We start from the raw sequence: 24,191 nt of genomic DNA on the forward strand, positions 1-24,191 counted from the left end.
AAAATTTCTTGCGTGGCCGTGTAACGTTTTCGAGCACTTTCGGCACGTTTACTCTTCTTTGCTGAGGATACGTTTCAGCGTCATTCTTAAGCTTCCGTTGCATGCCGCCGCGATTTTCGACAAGCCACCGCAAGCGAAGCAAGGGAAAGCGGACCAATCGCAGATGCCGGCAATAGCCCTGGGCCGGTATTTTGTAGCGATGCCTTCTCCGATTATATGCTTTTTCAGGCATTTCGAGCTTGGCCAGTGGTCAGAGCGACGGTCTGCCCACATTATCAACGGGATCAGGCGGCCGTGTGTGGTGGATGATAAGGATAGCATAGAATAAGGCATGAGGCATCGCTACAAAATAGCGGCCTTGATCCGGTTATCGATCTTCAGTGCAATGGCTCGGCCCCACCGAATCCCTCTCTATACTTGTGCGTGCTCCTCGCCTCTTGTCAGCCAAGTAGATAAGACAAGTCGCTCAGTGTAGGCAATGTTATTCGATTTTCAAGCAAACAAAAGTGACCTCCTATGAACGAGGAGAGCGTTTGATTCGTCTGTTCGGACAACCCTGCGGGTGACCGCCCGATCCTTGCGTCAGCGGTTAAGCAAATTTGACGTCAGGAGATTGGAATAAAAACATATTGGAATAGTTTTACGTTATAGGGCCCCATGTGGCCACACATACATATTTTAATCTCAGCCTAGGTCTGAAATTCACGATGAGCCCGAAGATTAAACAAATACTATGCAGGTAGCTCGTCAAGTCAAATATGTGCACATTCATACGTTTACGGGCTCAAAACGAAGCCCTTGTCTACAGTGCAGCAGGCTTCGCAGTATGGTGAAAAGTCACGCCTAAATGACTCGGCATAGCAACTCACTTCCCAGGTGTAGGTAGAGTGCACAATGTGCTTCCCCTGATAACGTAACGGTTGGAATGCGGCTATAGAGTCGGTCGGTCGGTCGGTTGGTCGGTCGGTCGGTCGGTCGGTTTGTTTGTTTGTTTGTTACTGCGCAGATAGTGACTGTACGGGTAATGTGCGTTATGCGAGTTAAAGAGAGAGAATAAAGTTTATTCAGAACAGCAGTGGCGTTAGCTGCTCTTCTCGCTCGGTCGACGAGCTCGAGCTGGTCATTCGAGGGGGACCTGGACAGCGCCGCCTAGTATTGCTGTGAGGTGGGTGGGATGTGCTTCCGGTACATCTCGATCTGACTACACATATAACGCTATGCCTCAGTTGCGTTAAGCTTTATATTAATCCGCAATTTTTTCCCGATGTCCCTGTTTCTTTCTCATTTTGTTTCATTTCTTTACATTTATTGGTGGCTTGAGTTTATTTTTAACAATTGAGATAGCCGCCATTTAGTGGCCCAGTTCCCAGAGATCTCATCAATTAACTAACAACAATAACAGAGTCAGTCCACATGGAGTCCACGGTAGCAACGGAGACTTTGCTAGCAATGCTAGCAAGTTTCGGTGGTTTGAGGTTTTAGCGCTGAAGCGAGTGCAGCGGATCTAAATCTACTTTCTTTAGCGTATAGTGCATCAACCAAGGTCCGTGCCCCGACACGACATAATCACGCAGGACAAGGACACTCTACAGCGAACCGGGATTGAACCCCGACTTTAGCGAAAGATTTCCACGAAGGCCAATCGAGCGAAAGGCGAGTGAGCGAGGATTGGCCGATCGGGAATTGGTGATGGCGACGCCGACGACACGAAGAAGTCGCTGATGAACAAATAACACGAAAGCGCTGCATAGAAAACGTCTATCTAATAATATAGATGATTCACATATGTGATACATTAATTTCATTTATTTGCAGAGCAGGACACCAAAACTCATTTTATTTTGCATGCAGCCTGTACATGCAATGTATAGACAATGTATAGACAGCTGCGAGGCAGCGTGGAACAGTTCATCGAGCAGTCGTTGATCTTGATAAAGACCCGAAAAAAAAAAGCGACGGCGTTGTGCCCGACGGCCCTGCAAGATGTCCGCGCCTTTCCTTGTGGACAAGAGGTCAGACCGCCGATAGCAGTTGCAAAGCCCTCTTTTACAATGTCACATTGTTACAGGCAAGCAACGTTTTCACATGTTTTCCGAGCGGCTGTATTGTCTATCTTGAAAAATCCGACGCAGGAATGACGGCGACATGATAAGAGACAAACAAGGACGGCATCCTGTGTATGCCTTCGTTTCGCCAAGGCTCTGCCACCGCTAACATTGCCTTCGGCTTCAATTCTTACAGGTAACATTCCCATAGGTTGGCGCACTGAGCCCACTGGACGGTGCCAAACGTCTGGGCGCAGGAACTTGGCGTTTCTCTGTCCCGGCTAGCTCAGAGTTGCCACGCCTGCACCGTCCTTCCGGTTCTCCTGCCGCAGTCCTTTGATTTCTGTTCCTGCAGCAAAGCGGCTTTGCGAGCCCGTGTTCGAGTTCATCGCTGCCCATACTTCCTAAACGCAGAAATTTTTAGTTCAGAAACGGATCGCAAATTTTTCTCAAAGAACGCATCTTTTTTCACTGAATTAAACGAGTCTCCCATTTTCAGTTAGAAGAACTGCGTATACAAACCATATACGGGACCTGCAGGTCCTATATAGCCTTGTGTGGACAAAAAAAAAAAAAAAGAAAAGAAAAGCAGCCGCGCATAAGTGAGCACCACTGTCCCGTGCCGATAGCCGAGCTGCGAACAAGAGCGTTACAGGGCGGGGTGTACAACGTGCGGGCTCCCATCGAGCAAGCGCTAACACAATGGGTCGACGTGGCACGCAGACTGGCCCGCCGATGCCGCCGTGGGAAGACGACAGCTGGCGCTTTTGCGGCACCACTCCGCCGACAGCAAGATGGAGCGCCCCCACAGAGCAAACGAACGCAGTAGTAGAGCGAAATGCTTATCAGTTCTCTATTGGTGGTGCACACCATTCGCCAGGGAGAGCGATCTCTTGTGTGAAATCAGAACTCATGTTCTTCTTTCGATCGTAACAAAATGTGCGATCTTATAATGTGCGCTTTCTTAATGTTCAGAGTTCCCCAGAAGTTAAAGGAGGTTTTGTTCGAAAGCGAGTACGTGAAAGAGACGCCGCAGATAGTCACTTCTCTAAACTACGACCAAGTGAAACGCTTTGCCAGCGAGAGGAGTTGAAAGCCGCGCCTTGAAACACTCTTAAAAGCAGCCGTGAAGATGCAGGCCGACCAAAATTGATGAAAGCTTCACAGGGACAGTATACGAACACGTGCAGCGCCACCGATAGTTTCGTGCCGGAACGCCGTCGGGGCATGCAGTCATTACAGACAATATGCGAAATTAGAAGTCGTGCTTTTCATGATTACAACCGTATTTTCTAAATGAAACACGTTTTTCGATGTTCTCGTATAAGCGTTACGAGATGAAATGCTTGAGAAGCTTCAACAAGTAGCTCTACACCATCTATGCTCAAATGGAATATAGGAGATGTGTAATAAAAAAGCCCTGTCCTTTGTGTCCATGCACGGTCAGAAGAACTGTCAACCAGCGTTGTCTACTTTGACTGGGTATGCGCCAAATCATTTGTCTCGCTTCCAGCAAACAAAATCTAGCTTCCATAGAAAAAGATACTTTACAGGACTGTGTATACGTGTACGTAGGATAACTCATGTGGCGGAGAGTAAATGTTAGAGGCAAGTGCGCTGCGCAGGTCAAAGCAATGAACACAGGCAAAACATAAAGCTTATGTCAGTGACAATATTTATAGTGCGAACTTGATGCAATTTGAGCGCCTGCAAGGAGCTGTGTGTGTTTCACGATTTTAATTGCAAGACAGCGGTATCAAAAAAAATAGAAAATACTACTGACAAAGTTTTTAAATATAGGTCTACATTCCCTGCAGTTAACTATATGACCAATAGGTGAAGTCTCATCTTCTAGTTCTACCTATTATTCATGGCTAGGGCACAGAAATTTTGGTATTTTCGGGATTTGCCTAAATAAGCGCATATTCTCCTAATGGAACATTTCACTATCAAGATGAGAAACTAGATGAAAAGAAAAAGGGGGGAAAGAAATAAGGCACGGCAACTACAGTGAAAATACTGGATTTGCTAAGGGGAAATGGAACTTGAGGAAGAAGAAATTGGCCCGCATTAAATTCTCTGCTTCGAGTTCACACCGGTGACATCATGTGAAGTCGAAAAAAAACCTCCGAAAGCATAAGGCTGCGCTATAGGCGTGAACAAAAGAAGCACCCCCCGCCCCTTTGAAAGATACACGCCGGATGTAGTTCGTTGTAGTGTGTTTTCAGGAGCGGCAAAAGCTCAATGCTTACAGGGAACTAACTATACCGTGACTGGTTTCCAGCGGCTCAAAATCAGTGGCAAAATCTGCGCGCACGCAGTGCCTATATAATTTACACGTGAAAGACCATTAGTCTCACCAGTGTCGTATATACATTACTAATCACAATGGCTGCTGCCGCGTTGTGCGGCTCTTAAAGACGTGCCAGAAAATCGACATGAATGCGGCCCCGAAATGCCAGAAGTGTGGGATATATAGAGAGAGCAAATATCTGCTCAGACACTAAAGCGTCGAAGAAAGAAAGAAAGAAAGAAAGAAAGAAAGAAAGAAAGATAAAGCTGAGTGAGCTGCACGCGAGCTACATTAAAGAGGGTTCAAGATATCAGTAGCATTCTTCAGGGGTCTGAAGAGCCCAGCGATACATCGCACCTTCATATGTACCCCATGCGCTGTATACAGGGTGTTCCAGCGAACCCTTTCAAACTTATTTATTTTTAAGTTGCCTTTGGTAGATAGCAAAATTCTAGTCCATTAGCTGGCCTACTCGACTAGGCGTACATTACCTGCACAAAAAAATTGAAATGCATAATTGAACAATTAAAATATTACTAATTAAGTTTTAACTAATTACGTTAAGACCCGTATATTGCAATTTACATATTCTAGCGGATGAGACTGCAATGCATATTCACTTGAAAATAATTGTGCGGATGACACCATTAACGAGATATGCGCCGTCAAATTTGCGGTAAAAATGCCCGCTGTCGTTTCACTTACTCTCTTAACAAAACGACGTTTTATGCATTGAAGCATAAAAGTAACTGGAACGCCAAGACGTTTCTCCGCAAAGTTCGGGAAATTATATATCGAAACTGGTGTCATCCTGCGAATTCGTTCCGCCTTGCGAACTCCCCGGCTAGAATTTCTAAATTGCAATATGTGCCATAAGGTAATCAGTTAAAAATTATTAGTTAATTTTATTTAAATTAGTCAATTATGCATTTCAATTTTTGCGCTAGTATTGTGCGCCTCTTCGAGTAGACCAGCTCATGGGCTAGAATTGTGCTAGCTCCATAGGTAATTTTCCAAATTTTCACGCGGACGCCGACTGCGATGTCAAGGAATTTCCGGCAACGTACAAAGAGGTAATTGGTCACTATAGGAAAGAACGAAGAAAATATCCACAACCCCACGGGCGTCTAGACAGGTCCCAGGCGGTCGACCTGAGACGGTTGCAGACGGGCACTTTCACCAACCCCTACCACCTGCACCGCCTGTGGCCCGCGCTGCACCCGTCGCCCGGCTGCCCGTGGTGCGAGCACGAACGGGCCGATATGGCCCATGTGCTTTGGGAATGCCAACGCCACGTGGAACAAGGACAAAGAGGAAGGGGGAATACAACAGCGGAACCCTCTGAAGCGGGGCGCCTCGCTGAGAGATGGCAAGCCGCCCTCCTCAGCGAGGCACCCGAAGACCAGGAGTGGGCCGTCCAGCGGGCCAGGGCCGTTGCCGAGAATCTCGAAAGATCTTCCTCGGGCGATATGGACCCCTGGCAGCCTAGCCCCGGGCACAAACATCAACAACCGTTGGACAAATAAAGTTTATTCCTATCCTATCCTATGTGTTCGCTGAAACACCCGGTATCCCGGAGTAGTATACGTATCCCCACCTTTTGTCGCCCTTGCCTCTTACTATTTTAATTCGAAACATTCTTTATCTACCTATCTGAGTATCTTGCGTCGTCGCGTGGGTATCCTCCACACCGCAGATGGTTGTGTTGTGAGGTGTTTCGCCTTGACGTCACGCGTAGTCCTCTATCGCGCACACTGACAGCGCGTCTTGCTCAGCGCTGTGGTAGTTCGAAACACAACACGGAGCCATTAAAAAGAGAAACAGTGACGATGGATCTGATATAGAAGATGGGAACGAAAAGTCAATAGTAAGGTAAATCGATTCTGCGGAAGCTTTTCAATTTCAGTTCCATTTCATTTTTTGTTTTCCTTTCAAAAATATCCACAGAGTTTGTACAATATCACAAAATGCAGTATCTTGCTTCTGAGGCCCCAGCTTGCAGCCTGCGGACAAGAACACAGTGGACCAAATATTCACAAGGTGGAATCTAAATATGTCGATATTCCTTAAGAGAGAGAGATCCGCAGGCAATTAGGCACATTGTAATGTAATGCGAATATATGTCCAGCTGGTGGGAGCGTTATGGATAACGATCAAGATCAACAAGGGACGGCTGCAGTATTGTAAGAAAAAAAAAGGATTTTATATTCCGCGCACAGAGGAAATCGGTGTAAGCGAAGCTTTTATGACGAACAGGACAAAAACGGCGCATCACGATAAGAAACGCGCAGCGATTTTCGCCGACGAACGCGTCTCGTAACCTGCCCGTTGATCAATCGCGGTGGCGTACCTGGCAGATCAAAAGTGAGAGTTATTAAGGGACAGTGTTCTCGACCGATCACTTCCGTTGATACGATCTTCTTTGCGAGATTGTGTGTGTTTCTGCACTGAGACATTGTCAAATTCCGCCATATTGTCAAATTCTGTAATGGATGCATTTTGAGCCAATCATAGAGCCCCAGAGAGCTGCTACAGCCATATTCCACCATATCTGATATATGGCGGCCAAATGTTGTTATATTTGACAGTATGGCGGTGTTTGGCGACGTCCAGAATAGCGCCCCCGGAGGCGTCGAAGGAGACGGCTGAAAGCGTTCTTATCACTGTGAGGATATAGTGAGCTTGCACAGTGCCAGAAACGCTGTTTGCTGGAACCGCATCACGTGCTAAGAAAACGCGACGCGGCGGCAATCGTTGCAGTCAGTGAGTTCCACTGTTTGTGATGGGCAGAACATGTGGTCAAGTTTGCTATACGCGTAGTGGGTGGGTAGGTGGGTGAGCGGTCGGTCGGTCGGTCGGTCGGATGGATTCATGCATGCATGCAATACAATACAATACAACACAATAAAGTTTTATTCGCCCGTTTTTTTATAAACATGAATCTGCTGGTCAGCCTAAGCACATAGCGCTTGTCGGCTGACCTGGCAGCTGGTGGATACATCAGCAGTCACAAGGCCCAATGATATACAACACAAAGACCAGATAGCAGGATCTCGTCCTGCACGCAATAAAAGAATAGATATAAAGGAAGGAATCGATGAACAGAAAAGCAAGTATAACTTGACAAGCTGCGATAAGTAGACTAGACACATGACGAAAGAGTAAACATGGAACGGAGCATGACCCTAAAGCCACACAGAGTTTTCAATATTGCATTGTTTCTAAGCACCACTTTCTTATCTTTTTCCCCAGTGTTCGTCTTTTTACAATATTGCATAAATCGTCACTGAGATCATTAAATACTCCTGGGATATAATAGTTACTCGTTTTTTTTCCATAGTTTGTGAAAACTCTTGGCTTAACGAATCTGCCTGTTTTCCTTAGTGTCACTTCTTTGTGGACAGCTACCCTGAAATCTCCGGAAAATAGTGTCGCAGAACCACTGAAAACCGAAACATTTCGCTGACCTTGAATATGCCTAGTTTAGAGTATTTTTCTTTTGCAGAAGCCGTGTGTAAGACTGTTCCATAAGACATACTACTTACTATTGTTCGATAAGCTTATTAATCGTTCGCTTTTTGTATTCTGAGCATGTACCATATAAAGTGATTCCATAGCGTAAAACGTACTCCACTAATGATTTTGCAACGGGGGTGTTCGCCTAGCAGCGCTAGTTCTAGGTTGCAGCGGTAGGCTTAAACAGGTCGGCGCTATATCGAAACGGGGAAGCAAGCACTCCTCGTCGTCTTCTTCTCATTCACTAGCACCATGCCCACTGCCCAGTGCCTTCAGTACAATCACTACCCACCGAAGCAGTAGCCATCCTGGCGACCTAAGGACAGGAAAACACAGGGGATCATGGCACTGCTTGAGCCGGGAGACGTGGACAATTTCCTGGCCGCGACGACGCTGGTCGGGAGGCGCTACCGTTGGCTCGATGAGGTAGTTGACCGTGGATGTTTGTTTCAGTACCCGATAAGGACCGTGGTACTTGGAGAGCACCTCAGTGGCTATGGTGTTGGGCTGCTGAGCACGAGGTCGCAGGATCGAATCCCGGCCACGGCGGCCGCATTTCGATGGGGGCGAAATGCGAAAACACCCGTGTGCTTAGATTTAGGTGCAGGTTAAAGAACCCCAGGTGGTCAAAATTTCCGGAGTCCTCCCCTACGGCGTGCCTCATAATCAGAAAGTGGTTTTGGCAGGTAACACCCCAGATATTATTATTGGAGAGCAGCTTAGAGGAAAGGCCTGGAGGAGTACAGGGCACCCACAACCAGGCCAGCGAGCCAGGAGCAAAGCACCTAGCCGCAGTAGATTAATCGTGGCGATGCTTTTGGCGCCACTGGTCCTGGGATGTAAACGAACGAGCGAGCTGGCGACATTCTTCGGCGTAAGCAGCCGCTCTAGAAACAGTCGTGCACTCCGAAGCATCTGGTCAGTAAGGCAGAATCGTGTCCATAGTGCATGAAGGTTCGTGTCCGTAAAGGAGAAAGCAGGGGGAGAACCCAGTGGTACTTTGCGTGGCGGTATTGTAAGTGTAGATGACGAAAGGCAGAATGCGATCCCAATTCAAGTGGTCAGAGGAAACATACATGGCCAACATGTCGCCAAGGGTGCGGTTGAAACGCTCTGTCATCCCATTAGTTTGAGGATGATACACCGTGGTAGTGCGGTGAATGATGCGACACTCCTTTAGCAATGCTGCAATGACGTCTGAGAAAAAAATTGGAGGCTTATCAAGGTTAAGCCCAGTGGATGCTTCGCATCCACTGGGCTTAACCTTAGCGTATTCTTAGCGTTTGGAGGCATCTTGACCGCATAAACGCCCGGCGCAAAGACGCTGGCGCGGTTGCGGGCACAGAGACTGACGCGACGGCGGGCGCGCGCCGCTTCATCCCTGGCGTGACGTCACATATCACGTGATGCAGCGATGGTGGCGCCGCCGCCGCGTCGCGCGCGACGGCGCGAACCGAAGCGTGGAGGCCTCCGCCGGGCGATGTCCGACGGCGCGATATGAGGCCCCATCTGCAGCCGGTGTGACGTCATCACGTGACGTCACATCATTTGATCTCACTTCAGGGTCAATGGTGGCCACCGCCGGGAGGCGACCGACGGCGCGATATGAGGCCCCATCTGCAGCCTCTGTGACGTCATCACGTGACGTCATGTCACGTGATCCCACTTCAGGGTCAATGGTGGCCACCGCCGGGCGTCGCGCGAATGCCCGAAACCTACGTTAATATGCTTCGCATAAAAACGCGACCGCGGTCGCTCAGTAATTCTCGAGGTGCTCCATGGCGTAAAATCAGGTTTTGAAGGATAAAACTGGCGACGTCTTTTGCTGTGGCAGATGCTAGGGCTGAAGTTTCGGCGTACGGCGTGAGGTGGTCGATAGCAACAATAACCCAGCGGTTGTCGCTTGGAGTGTTGGGAAGCTGACCGTATAGGTCAATGCCGACGCGGTCGAACGCGCGCGCGGGGCATGGTAAAGGTTGCAAGGGGCCGGTGGCATGTTGAGGTGGCGTCTTGCGTCGTTGGCCTATGAGGTGGGACCGGACGTACTGGCGAACGAAGCGGTACATGCCACGCCAGTAGTACCGAAGCTGGAGGCGGGAGTATGTCTTGAATACACCAGCGTGGCAGCATTGGGGGTCGTCGTGGAACGTGGCGCAGATGTCGGGGCGCAGGTGTCGGGGTATAACAAGCAACCACTTGGGACCGCTCTAATTGTGGTTGCGGCGGTACAGTAGGTTATCCAGAATGGTGAAGTGCGCGGCTTGACGACGGAGCGTCCGAGAAATGGGCGCTGGCGACTGACTAGACAGAAAGTCAATATGCGAAGAGATCCATGGGTCTTTGTGCTGCTCTGATGGCATGTCGGAAATGTCGAGAGCGAAGGCTCCATAGGTGGAAATAGACGAGTGGACAGGACCGGAGGGCAGGGGTGACCGGGATTGAGCGTCTGCGTCTGAATGTTTTCGGCCGGAGCGATAAACAATGCGGATGTCGTACTCTTGTAGGCGCAATGCCCAACGGGCGAGCAGACCAGTTGGATCTTTTAATGAAGATAACCTGCATAGGGCATGATGGTCGGTCACGATGTCAAATGGACGCCCGTACACATAAGGACGAAATTTTCCGATTGCCCAAATGATGGCCAGGCATTCCTTCTCAGTAACCGAGCAGTTCGCCCCGGCTTTGGTAAGGGTGCGGCTGGCATACGCGACGACGTACTCTTCGAAGCCATCCTTGCGTTGTGCAAGAACAGCGCCGATCCCGACACCGCTAGCATCCGTATGGATCTCAGTTGGTGCAGAGGGATCGAAGTGTCGCAGTACTGGAAGAGAGGTGAGAACGCGTAGCAGTTCTTGGAATGCGTCCTCGCACGCCGGGGACCAGGCTGATAGGTCAGCTGCGTCAAGGGGGCGATGATAGAGGCAAAGTTACGGATGAAGCGTCGGAAATATGACCACAAGCCGATGAAACTGCGAAACTCTTTCATGGTGGTTGGTTTAGGGAACTCGGATACGGCGCTAAGTTTCGCGGGGTCCGGGAGGATACCGTCTTTTGAAACTACATGGCCGAGAATAGTAAGCGTGCGAGCGCCGAAGTGGCATTTCTTCAAATTTAGTTGCAGTCCTGCAGTGGACAGGTACGCAAGGATTTGCTCGAGGCGGCTGAGGTGCGACGCAAAGTCGGTGGAAAGAACCACAATGTCATCTAAATAACAGAGGCACCTTTTCCACTTCAGCCCTCGAAGAATGGTATCCATCATTCGCTCGAAAGTGGCAGGCGCGTTGCAGAGGCCGAACGGCATGACAGTGGATTCATATAGCCCATCAGGAGTTACAAAGGCTGTCTTTTGGCGATCTACACCTCTGCCATTGGCACTTGCCAGTATCCGGAGCGTAGATCCAGCGAGGAAAAGAATTCCGCTCCCTACAGGCTGTCCAAAACATCGTCGATGCGCGGCAGAGGATAGACATCTTTGGGCGTTATTCGGTTAAGGCGGCGATAGTCGACGCAGAATCGAATGGAGCCATCTTTTTTTTTAACGAGGACAACCGGATATGTCCAGGGACTGTTAGAGGGCTGGATGATGCCACGCTTCAGCATGTCGTCAACGTTCTGGTCGATGACACGGCGGTCAGCGGCCGACACACGATATGGACGCTGGCGCAATGGTGTTTGTTGGCCGGTGTCGATACGGTGAACGACTGTGGACGCCCGGCCCAAGTATGGTTGGCCGATGTCAAATGACGTACGAACACGCTGGAGGAGCTTGATGATTTCGGTGTGCTGCGCAGGTGTGAGTTCTGCGTCGACGGCACGAGCGAAGATGTCTACAGGGGCATCTGTCGCGGTGGGAGGACTGACGGCACAAATCGGAAGTGATGCCGTATCACCAAACACAGTGGCCGGGAGAACGCAATCGAAAGCTTCAGAGGTACCCAGGCACTCGCCGCGGAGTTGGGATGATGGGCAGGCGGACGGAATGCACACGTAAAGGGCAGCAGAACTGTCGTAAAAAGTGACGACAGCAAACGGAAGCAGAAAGTTGCGGCGGCGCGCACAAGTGGCCGACGGCGTAAACAGAATATATGAGTTCGCAGCAGAGCTATACAACACAGGAACCAGAGCAGCGGAGAAAGGTGCGATATCGATGTCAGAGGCGGCAACAACTTTAGGAGAATAATGGTCGTCAGGGTCAAAACACGGCACTGATAACGTAAGTTGGCAACGAGCGCAGTCGATATGAGCTTGATTGACAGATAGGAAATTCCATCCAAGAATAACGTCGTGCGAGGAACGAGGTAGGACGACAAATTCGATAACATGCATAACGCTTTGAATGACAACCCGTGCTGTGCACGACGCTGAAGGCTGAATGCGATGCGAGGTTGCCGTACGCAGAGAAAGAGAGGTAAGGGGAATGGTCACTTTGTTCAACTTGCGGCAGAGCTTCTCACTAATAATAGAAACGGCGGCTCCGGTATCGATAAGTGAGTGTACGGTGACGCCGTCTACGGACAGTTCAACTTCGTTCGCCGGTGCAGAATGAGGCCTTGAAACATTCGACGTAAACGCAGTTCTTGCCTCTGGAACTGCGACTGTTAGTTTTCCTCTCGGGCTCGGCTGGGTCGGCGAACCATCGGGAAAATGAATCGGTGACGTGGGGAAGGCGACCGGCGTGAATCGAAGGGGAGGCGACTGTAAGACGAGTCCGGAGGTAGGTTAGATTGGTCCTAACGTGGAAGTCGAGCAGGCCTGTAGCTTGAGGCGCCCCCACTGTCAGGTAAACGGGGGCTGCGACGGCGGCAGAATCTACGTGGCCCGGAAAATGGCAGGAATAACATATTGGACGGTTATCAGGTGTTCGCCATGTGTTCACGACAGGGGCTCCAGCGGCCGAGTAAGGGACGACAATCGGACGCGAAGGTGGCGGCGGCACATGGAAGGTGCCGGTGGCCCGATAGGCATCAGGAGCCGGAGGAGCGTACGGCGGGGCGACAACGTCAGCGTACGTTAGCGGTCCAGCTGCAGGCTGCGGAGGAGGGGCAGATGGCAGCGCCGCTGCAACTTGCGTCTGAATGACGTGACGAAGCGAAGGAGCTAGGGTAGTCGACGGCTCGGGTGCGCTATTCGCCAGAGAGAGTTGGCGCGCGACTTCCTGAAGGATGAACTGTTTTATCTCCGACATTAAAGCAGAGAAGCCTGCAGCGTCGCGGCTGGAATCCAACGGACATAGGTCTGCAGTGTCCTGCTGAGCAACGCCTGTTGATGCCCGCTACTTGCGCAGCTTGTTGTACTGCTGACAAAGCTGTATGACCTCGGCAATCGTCCGGGGACTCTTCGCGACGAGCATCTGGAAGGCATGGTGATCGATGCCTTTCAAGGCGTGTTTGATCTTGTCAGCTTCGTCCATAGATGAGTTGACGCGCTTGCAGAGCGAGAGCACGTCTTTAATATAACTGGTGAAGGTCTCGTCCTGGCGTTGAGCTCGACCACGCAAGCGTTGCTCAGCGCGAAGCCGGCGAACTGCAATGCGACCGAAGACCTCAGCCAAAGTTGTCGTGAAATCCGACCAGGTGGTAAAATCGGCTTCATTATTGCGGTACCATAGGTTGGCCACGTCAGTCAAGTAAAATATGACATTTGTGAGCTTGGCACGGTCGTCCCACTTATTATAGGCGCTTACATGGTCATATTCGGCGAGTCAGTCTTCCACGTCGTGGTCGTCTGTGCCGCTAAATATAGCCGGATCGCGCTGGCGGATGACCCCAGAGCAGACGATGGCCGGGGGCACGAGAGCAGCAGCCTGGGACGGTCCCGGTTGCAACAGCTAGTGGTAGCGTCCGACTGCGGAGTTCCAGGATGTCGAAGAGAAACCCAGCACCTCCACCAAATGCAACGGAGGTGTTCGCCTAGCAGCACTAGTTCTAGGTTGCAGCGGTAGGCTTAAACAGGTCGGCGCTATATTGAAACGGGGAAGCAAGCACTCCTCGTCGTCTTCTTCTCATTCACTAGCACCATGCCCACTGCCCAGTGCCTTCAGTACACTTTGTATATTGTAATTCCTAAATTTAGAGGACATTTCCCACGCAAATTATAAATTAAAGCTGCCATAGTTCGTAACCTTTTGCGCAAGTGTTCCGCATGATTATACCGAGTTAGGTGTTCGTCCACAAAAAGGCCTAAATACTTTACCACTGAATCAGTCTGCAGGGACACACATTCACAACTGCCGCGGGTAGATTTGTGCTAGTATAAGGGTCGATCGAGGCTTACATGTTTATGTGGATTTCTGAAACATGAAAATTTTGGTTTTATGAGGATTGACGAAAATAAAATTTTCCCCAAACCACTCCACGATTTTATGTACAGCTTCTTGGAGGCGCGTGCATCCTCTCTCATATTCGGCGGTGCCTAGAATAAGCACGGTGTCATCTGCATATCGGAATATTTTGGAGTTCAGTTGTAAACTGCCCAAGTCAGTGACATAAATATTAAAAAGTATTGGTCCCAAAGTGCTACCTTGCTGTACACCGTATTTTATTTTTTTATAGCTGCTGTATTCATTCTCAATTCTAACGCACTGTAATCGATTGGAAAAGTAGTTAGCAAAGAACCTGTTAAACGGACCTCTAAAGCCTAAACTATTAAGCTTGGTTATCATTAGAGCGTGGTCTACAGTATCGAATGCCTTGTTCAGGTCCATGGAAATTGCTAAAGCGACACGGTTGTTTTCAATAACATTATGAACGTAATCAGAAAATTCCTCCAGGAGTGCGATTGTATTTCTATTTCTTGTGAATCCAAATTGAGCTGGATTACGCAGAGAAAATTTCTCACAAAGCGACTGCATCACATACGCAATATGTTTTTCCATTATTTGCGCTATAGCGCACAAAATTGCGATTGGCCTGTAGTTGGTATAGTCGTCTTTTTTACCGCTCTTATAGACTGGTCTTATGGTCGATATTTTTAGCTCTTGCGGCATAACGCCAGTTTCAAGTGCGCCGTTTAGTATTTTTAGCATTACATCTTTCAGCCCATTGAAGTGGATGTATAAATCTCGAAAACGTACTTTGTTCCCGGCGGTTTAATCAGTTTCATCTGTCGCATGATGCGCCAAAGATCCGTTTCACTTATAGGTGGCAGAAAGGCCGTGTGCGCGCATGTGCGAACTGGTTTGTGCACGTCAGAGATGCTGTCATTACTTTCTCTCAGTATTTCCGCAGCTCTTATAAATGTATCGTTGAACTTATCGCATATTGTCTGCAAGCTTTGGTTGGGAAAGTTCTTTTTCACCGTATCCTCGATACTGACGTGTTTTGATCTGCCCATTAATTCATTTGCTATTTTATATGTCATCCTCACGTCGTATTTGCTCACTGTGAATCGATGCAAGAAGTATCGCCTTTTAGCCTGTCGTATTTTTGCGGTCAGAAGATTTCGCAGCATACGAAACTCTCTTCGTTTTTCGTCATCTTCCGGATCTTTCCTGCATCTCTGCTAGGCCTGGTCTTTTATGTAGCAGAGGTTCATTATCTCATGAGTCATCCATTTATGATCGGGATTTCTTTGCTTCAATGTCACACATCTTGTAGATCGACCACATATATCCTGAAATATTTGCACTAGTTTATTGTAAGTCTTTAAGTGGTCAAGAGCTAATAGAGACGACCAGCTAGTATTCTTGATCAATTCATCAACTTTTTTGTTGTCTAATAGATCCCGTTTTACACAGCTACCTACTCCTTCAACATATTTTTCTGAGAAGATGACACCTACTATAAAATAATGATCTGCTAGTTTTAGATTGATCACGCCTGACCTATATGATTGTTTAGCCAGCCGATGAATGGATGGATGGATGGATGGATGGATGGATGGATGGATGGATGGATGGATGGATGGATGGATGGATGGATGGATGGATGGATGGATGGATGGATGGATGGATGGACGGATGGATGGATGGATGGATGGATGGATGGATGGATGGATGGATGGATGGATGGATGGATGGATGGATGGATGGATGGATGGATGGATGCTATGAGCGTCCCCTTAGGAACGGGGCGGTGCGTTCCGCCACCAAGCTCTTGTAGGTATACATTGCACAATGTCCTACTTATGTTAAAAGACTACAAAATACAGAAAAGCAAGAAAGAAACCGCGAAGAAGTCCTATCACCAAACTTTCTGAATCCCTATTGGGAACATTGTTTTTGTAGGCTTCCGTTGTTTGTCGTTTCCCTACTTCCACTAATCTTCCAATTCCCTCTTACTAATCTAATCTCTATTGCTGTCATGTTTACTTTCGCCCTGCTCTCGCTGACCCGAAGGTCTTCAAGCAGGCCAGAGGTGCCTAAATCGATCGCTGGGCTTATCTTCACATTCTAATAAAACAATGCTCCATCGTATCCCTAGCTTTACCGCAGCAAGCACGTGCTTCTTCTTCCTTGTCGCATCTCCCTTTGTAAGTGCATGCTATAAGGCATCCTGATCTCGCTTTTGCACAAGGAACAGGCTACCACGACTGATCACCAGCACCGTCGCCCCTGTCCCTCGAAACATGCACCCCGAATTTAATGAGAGCCGACGTCAGGCCCATGCCAATGCACTGCTGCGCTCCTTGGGTGGAAAGAGGACTACGCGCTTTGTAGACGCCACAGAATACACACGAGAACACCGGTTCACGGCGGTAGTCGTAGAGGTTAGCTCCCGGCTTACGCACGCGTGTAGTGTCGCAACGGAATACCCCGAAACAGCGGAATAGGTAGCGTATGCGCTTGCACTTACCGACCCCCTCTGCGAGGTAGTTTTTAGCGACTCACAATCCGCAGTTCGCAACTACGCGCGGGGGCGCATTTCCTCCGAAGCTCTCCAGATTCTAAGGAAAGGTAGTCGACAGCACTTCGATAACACCGCGATCATGTAGTTTCCAGCGCACGTCGCCACCCCCACCGATGAGGGCCCCCCCTAACTTGAATGAGGTAGCACACCGCTCTGCGCGAGACCGCCTCTTCGAGTTCCGAGCTCCTGGCTCAAAACGCGCGAGAACGCCTGGTCAGGTACAATGACATCACCAAGCACTACCAGCTAGGCAGGCGGTTGCTGCCCCCACCTCACCCCATGCTGAAACGTCGCCAGGCAGTCATCTGGCGACAATTGCAAACACAAACATTCCCCAGTCCGGTGAAATTGCAGCACATTTTCCCCGCGCAATACCCGACTGCTCTTTGCAAATTATGTCAGGAAACTAGAGCGACGCTGTCACACATGTTGTGGGAGTGTCGGGTTACATCAGCTACGATGGCAGTAGCTCCGGAGGCTCTTGCGTCGAAGTGGGCCGCCGCTCTGCGCAGCTCCAACCTCAAGACACAAGAGTGGGCTGTCCAGCAAGCCCGAGAGGCGGCGACGAGGCAAGGCCTCGAAGTCCCCTCATGGGAGACCTGAGCCCGGGTCGTCAAATTTGCCGGATTCAAAATAAAGTTGTTTCCATCCATCTCGCTTCGAAAAGTAATGAGCTTCCTTTTGAGCTATCATGAAGTGTTCTTTCCTGCTTTCGTTTTTTCCTCTTAAGTAGTTACTCATAGCAGGTTTTCTTTTCATTGCCGCCACCCATGAGATTATATCAGCCTCTCTGACTTTCCGCTCGACGTTCTTTGTTGCCATGTTGCTCACCATACCGGTGGCATACTTGCTGGTAAGCTTCCTAGTTCTTTTTCTCCACTGTGAATCAATGTTTTTCCTGTACAAATATCTCGGCACTCTCCCAGCCCATTTACTTGCTTCCATATTCCACAGTCGTCCTTCATAATCGATTTTACTTTGAGCTTCCCTCACTTCAAAACCTGTACAGCCCACACCATTCTGCACAGCTTCATTTGTAGTCTTCCCGTGAGCGCCCAATGTGAGGCGTCCCAATGACCTTTGTTTACCATCGAGTCCCGATTGTGCCCCTGACTTCAAGCAAACAACCGCGTTTCCAAATGTAAGTTCTGTAACCATTACACATTTCCACATACCCCGGAGCACCTCATACCTATTGTATCCCCTTAGCGCTCGGTGTTTCATTATGGCCGCATTTCTCTTCCCATTTGCTGCTATTTTTTACTGTGTTTCCATATATCTGTTGCATTCGTTTATCCATATACCAAGGTATTTATATTCTTTTACCCGAGATATCTCATGACCCTGTATTGACATTGTCTGTTCACTGTTTTCATTTAATACCATAACACCTGATTTTTAACGCTAAATTTCAGTCTTAAATTCTCGCCTTCCTGTCCATAGACATTGGCCAGACGTTACATATCACTTTGCTTGTTAGCTAGCAACACAATGTCGTCCGCATAAAACAAACTTGGAAGCTGCTGCTGTGCTGTTGTACCTGCCTGTTTGTGTGGGCGATTAGACCTTATATTGCCTCCATCTAGCGCCCTTTCCGTCCTCACCATGTACATCATAAACAGCAGTGGGGATAAAAGGCACCCCTGCCTCACACCTTTGTTTATATTGTTGATATTGTTGATGTTGATTTCTCTTCGCTCCTCATCCCTTCCCATTCAACGCAAACAATATTTTCTAGGTAAATCTCTCTCAATAGCTGTATACAATCGTTTCCTAGGCCTTCCCCTTCCAGAATATTCCAGAATATCCGCATATATTAACAGATTGCCAGCATGGCTTTAGAAAAGGCTATTCATCTACGACACAACTGTTAGCTGTAATTCATACATTCGCAAAAAACCCTAGATAGTAACGGTCAAATTGACGCTCTTTTTTATATTTTAGTAAGGCATTCGACAGAGTAGTTGATTATAAACTGATTCAAAAACTCAAAGATAAAAATCCTCCTAACATTATAGTTTCTTGGACAGCAGCTTATCTTTCGGATCGCGTGCAGTTTGTCTCAACTGAAGGTAAAAACTCCAGTTGTCTTTCAGTAACATCCGGTGTACTCCAGGGGTCCTGGGGTCATTACTGTTTCTACTCTACATAAATGACATTGTCACCGTTGTTACGCCAGGTACACAAATTAGATTGTTTGCGGACGACTGCGTCTTATTTCGTGAAATATATTCAGTGAGCCACCGCTCGCTCTCTTCGAGAGCGACTCGGCGCTGCCGCTGTGCACCAATGACTGACGCATCCGACGCAGCAAGTGCACGAGAACTGAGCCAGGAAAACAACAGCATTGAAATGCAGGTGGAGACGATACAAGAGCAGCAACAACTGGAAGCGGAGTGGACGTATGACGTGAACAGCGGAAAGGCGATAAACATCCAGGAAAAATGGCACACATGGGAGAGGAGAGGCAAGAAGACCCAGGTACATACAAAACCCACAGCCGAGGAAGCAGACCAACTATGAACGCAGCAAGCCGGAGCAACAACACCTATTGCGGGAAGCATGCCACATTATAGAAAACCGAGACTTCCGCCTTTGCCAGTGGACGACGCGAAGATCATCTACAGACCTAAGGCGGGATTACAAACATTGGTGGCAGTGACACAAGCCATCGGCCGAGCTAGCAAGTTGTCCCAGAAAGACTTCTACGACAACATCCGGATTCAAGTGCAACATGCAGAGAATATAATAATCGCAAGTACACCAAACAAAGACATAGCGTACGACATGCTCCTCAAGATCACCAGCATCCAGCTTGGAGGGTCCATTTACGAAGTCAAAGCACATGTCAGGACCCCAGAGGGCATCAGCAAAGGCGTAATCTACAACATCCCGCCAGGCACGAGCGAAGAACTATTACAGGGGCTACGAGTATCCGCAAGATACAAGGTTCTCGCAGCACGCATGCTGGGAAGATCGTCAACAGCACTCATCTACTTCGACGGACCGCACGTCCCATACAACATCATATATAAATGCTGTGACTACCGCTGCAAACCATACAAGAAATCTGTGCAGTACTGCAGAACCTGCGGAGAACTAGGGCACCGGCAAGATGTCTGCCCGATACCCCTTATCAACTTCTGCTACATGCGCGGGATGGAAAATCAACCGGAAGAACATGACTGCCAACCCAGTTGTAAAATCTGTCACCAACCCCATGAGACAGCAGGGAAGGGGTGCCGACATAAACTGAAGCCAAATCCACCACCGTACAAGATCAGACTGCAATGGGAAAACAAGATCCAAGAGCAGCAACGCAGATGGAACTCAAATTCAGACTCAGACTTTCCGGCACTATCCGAATCAAGCAGTACCTCACTACAGAGTCGACGCAGATCCAGAAGTGACTCCAAATCAACAAGTGGTCAAGCAAACGATGGACCCCGGTCAAGATCACGATCTGGATCCCGTACACGCAACCCACAAAAGCGAATCACGTATGCAGATGCTGCAAGAGGAAACACACGAGCACAAGAGCCCACGGAAACCGAACGAGACCTGCGAGCACAACTCCAAAACCAGCAAGCCCTCATTGACAAGCTCATACAAAGGTGCAAGGAACAAAACACCGCCAATAAAGCCTCGAAACCTCAAGGAATGCCAAACATCCCACCGCCCCTTACGGAAGAAAGAATCAAGGAAATCGTAACAATGGAGGTGCGAAAGCAGATGCAGGAGGCCATGGCCACTTTTGCAAAGGAGATAACACAACAGCTCCTGCAACACATCACCGCTCAGCTGGCCGCTATCCATGCTACCCTCCAAGACCTCAGCAACTTCATGTCCTATGCCAAGCAGAAAAACGTAACGAAAGCCACAGTAGAAAAGTTACTCAACAACACCGACACGGCTCGCAAGAAAGCACGTAAAGACCTCCACAATGCAGCCAGACCGAAATCCATGGGCCGGGGCGAAGAGAACGATATCGAACAAGATGGCGAGTAATACCAAGAAGAGATTACCACAACTCCCAATGAAGCTGTGGCGATGGAACTGTCGCTCTATCCGAACCAAAAGAACAAACCTCCAAGAACTGACCAAACTGGAACAACCAGATATCATCGCTATCCAAGAAACATATTACACCAATCTGCGCATACAGGGATATAATACACACACCGGATCTCAGAGAACAGCCATCCTGACGAAGAAAAATCTCACCACGCAGGATCACACAATTCAGGCAACAACCGTGGAACACACCCTAGTGGAAGTGCTACCTGAGAAGAAGACACACCAAAGACTATACGTACTATGCTTATGTAGCCCACCCAGGGATCCGTTATCCGACTTTGAAAACTTCATCACGGAAGCCAGAAAACTATCTAAAGGACATGAACTCGTAATAATGGGGGATTTTAATGCCCCCCACACAGCATGGGGTTACCAGCACACGACCAAGAAAGGAGCGCGAGTGCACGATTCGGCGCAACAAAATCACCTCACCCTCTGGACTGATCCTAAACTACCGACTCGAATAGGCAACAGTGTGTCCAGGGATACAAATCCCGACCTCACCTTTACAGTAGGAATATCCAAGGCGGAATGGAGCCGACTGGAAGAAAATCTGGGCAGCGACCACCACATCCTTCAGCTTGAAATCCTGCACCATAAGAAGCCGAGTAGAACATGAACGGCAAAGCTGACGGATTGGAAGGCCTTCCGAGAACATGACATAGAAGAAAACATCGAAAACATTGAAGAGTGGCTCACCGAAGTGGTCAAGACGGCGGAGAAGCACACTAAAGTCATCCAACTCACGATGGACACGCCGGCCGTAGACTCTCATCTCCTACATGCTTGGGATGCCAGAAGAGGACTACTGAGGCGGTGGAAAAAGATGAAACTTAACCGCAAACTGCAGAGACGGATCGCTCACATAACAAAAAAGCAAGCAGAAGAATACGGAGGTCACCTTAGCAGGCAGAATTGGCATAAACTGTGCGACCAACTTCAAGGCACACTCAGCACGAAGAAGACCTGGCATATATTGCGAGCCCTTATAGCTACCACCAGAACCAAGACCCAGCAAAGACATGACCTCAAGAAAATCATTAACTCCCATCGAGGAACAGACAAACAAATTCTGGAAGAAATCAAGCGTAAACTTGTCGGAGACAATGCCCCCAAGGTTACCGATCCCCGACCGTACAAAGGCGAACCAAATCTCACCCTTGACAGCCCTTTCACGCTTCCTGAACTCCATGCCGCCCTTGCCAAATTGACCCGTAACACATCGCCAGGAAATGACAAGATGACCAACAAGATCTTACGAAACCTCCCAGACGGCCCTAAATGAAATTCTCGACTACATGAATAACTGCTGGGAATAACTGCGTGCTTCCATTCCGCTGGGAGCACACTCCCAGCAGAATGGAAGCACGCAAAAGTAATTATGATCCCAAAACACAACAAGCCACTACAAATCAGCAACCTACGGCCCATCTCCCTTACTTCCTGCGCTGGAAAGCTGCTCGAACACATGGTTCACGATCGCCTCACCACATACCTCGAAGACTCGAGACTCATGCCCGACACAATGTTTGGCTTCCGACAGCTCCTCTCAGCACACGATATACTACTACAGCTCAAGGAAGACCTCTTGGAGCACCTAGAACGCCACAAAAAGTTCTCTATTTTAACAATAGATGTAAAAGGAGCCTTCGATAATGTGAAGCATGAAGCAATCCTCCAAAATCTCCAAGATACAAACTGTGGAATCCGGACCTACCAATACGTACACGACTTTCTCAAAGATCGCACGGCTACGGTGGGTATAGGCAACATCCGAAGCGACAAGTTCGAAATGCCCAACAAAAGAACTCCACAAGGGTCAGTCATTTCACCTTTGCTGTTCAATCTCGCAATGATTAAGCTCCCACAACAACTCGATGGCATCGAAGATTTAAGCCGTGCAATATACGCCGACGATATAACGTTATGAACAAAAGCGTCCACAACCGGCCAACAGCAAACTACCCTCCAAGAGGCAATCGATCAGATAGAACAGTACCTCTCAAAATGCGGTCTCCAGTGCGCCCCCGAAACATTCGAGCTACAAGGCAAGGACCCGGGGAAGACCATCCCTCAAGTTGGCTCCCTCCGCGTCCTTGGCCTCACAATACATAAAAACGTTTCTGGGGCAGCTACACTTCCAAAGCTTCAGAAGACCCTAACACAAGTAACCCATCTCATTCGGCGTATAACCACCCAAAGAAGAAGACTTAAAGAGCAAGAAACCGTCAAATTAATCCAAGCACTCCTTATAAGCCGGATCACATATGGCACCCCGTATCTACTCCTCTAGAAAGCTGAAATTGAAAAACTCAACATCATCATCAGAAAAGCAATCAAGAGCGCACTAGGACTCCCCAGTACGACCTCAACCACAAAACTCCTCAAACTTGGCCTCCATAACACCTGGGAAGAAATGAGCAAAGCTCACAGAGCCAGCCAGCTGGAACGCCTTAAGCTGACTCAAACAGGCAGAGCAGTACTTCGCAAGCTCGCATACAGCGAAAACTTCATAGCAGACTCAGACGCGAAAGCCCGATTGCCGCCACTTATTCGTGACTCTATCTCAGTCGCTCCAATACCTCGCAACATGTATGCAACATACCACAAAGACAGAAGACAAGCAAGAGTTAGAGCGCTGAGCAAGAAATACTCAAAGAACCCCAAGACGAGATATACAGATGCGGCAAAATACCCAGGTAGAAGAGCATACGCAATTACCGTGGCCAACAACCAAGGGAAGGAGCTAATCGCTGCCACCATACCGGCCAGAAATCTAGAAACGGCGGAGGAAGTGGCCATCGTCCTCGGCATCACCACCATGCAAAGACACAGCAATCATCTTGAGCGACTCGCAAACGGCATGTAGAAACCTACCCAACGGCTTTTTGGACTTAGAGAGCCGCCCACCTAGAGTGAAGAAAGGACACTTTCTCGTTGTTTCTTACAATAAACGTTCATTCCTCCTCCTCCTGCCTTCCCATAAACTTTGCTTCTTAAAGCACAAACTGAGAAATTCACCTGCCAGCATCAAATTATTAAGTTATTTGACTTTCATCAGACCTAAACTAGAGTACGCTTGCATTAATTTACATGGTACCCATACACTAAACATAACATTAAAATCATGCAGAGAATTCAGAGAAAGGCTGTTCGTTTTATTTATTCTAAGTTTAAGCATACAGATTCCACCACACGGCTATTGGTGGCAAATGACATTCCCCGCCTCCAGACACGAAGGCAGATGCTTCGCCTGCATTTGTTACAGCAATTAATTAATCGTGAGTTATCCTTAGACCCCTTGGTAAACGTGACTCCTTTGTCCACAAGGCGTACACGTCATGTTCACACATATGCATTAACCCCTCATTTCGCCAGGACAAATACAAATTTTCTTTCTTCCCCAGAACAGTG

This window comes from Dermacentor variabilis, chromosome 5 (genome assembly GCF_050947875.1).
Source record: "Dermacentor variabilis isolate Ectoservices chromosome 5, ASM5094787v1, whole genome shotgun sequence".
NCBI classification, from domain to species: Eukaryota; Metazoa; Arthropoda; class Arachnida; order Ixodida; family Ixodidae; genus Dermacentor; species Dermacentor variabilis.